This window comes from Guillardia theta (genome assembly GCF_000315625.1).
Source record: "Guillardia theta CCMP2712 unplaced genomic scaffold GUITHscaffold_45, whole genome shotgun sequence".
NCBI classification, from domain to species: Eukaryota; class Cryptophyceae; order Pyrenomonadales; family Geminigeraceae; genus Guillardia; species Guillardia theta.
In genome coordinates, this window is record NW_005434629.1 from 561,596 (window position 1) to 562,004 (window position 409).

Genomic DNA, 409 nt, shown 5'->3' on the forward strand with positions numbered 1-409 from the left:
CCTCGCTGTCCTGCAGTGAGATAATTCTCCTCATATCCTCAGTCTGGTCCGCAAAGTTTTTCTCCATCTCTTCGAAGTCATTCTTCCTGCTCCGTCCCGCCAGATTAGTTTGCTGGGAGGCACAGGAAAGAAGCAGAAGAGGAAGAGGAGAGAGGAGCAGGAGCAGGAGCAGGAGCAGGAGCAGGAGCAGGAGCAGGAGCAGGAGCGAGTGGGGGGGGAGGACGGAGGGGTTAAGGAGAGTGTAGGTGGAAATGGGAAGGGAGAAGATGAGGAAAGGTGGGGCGGAAGAAGGGCCAAGAATGACGAGGAGGAGCGATAAACAACAGAGGTGAGGTGAGGGGTGGGGAGAAGCGGGGAGAGGAGGAGCAGAAGGAAGGGCAGCAGCAGGGAGGGGGTGGGGGGAACAGCA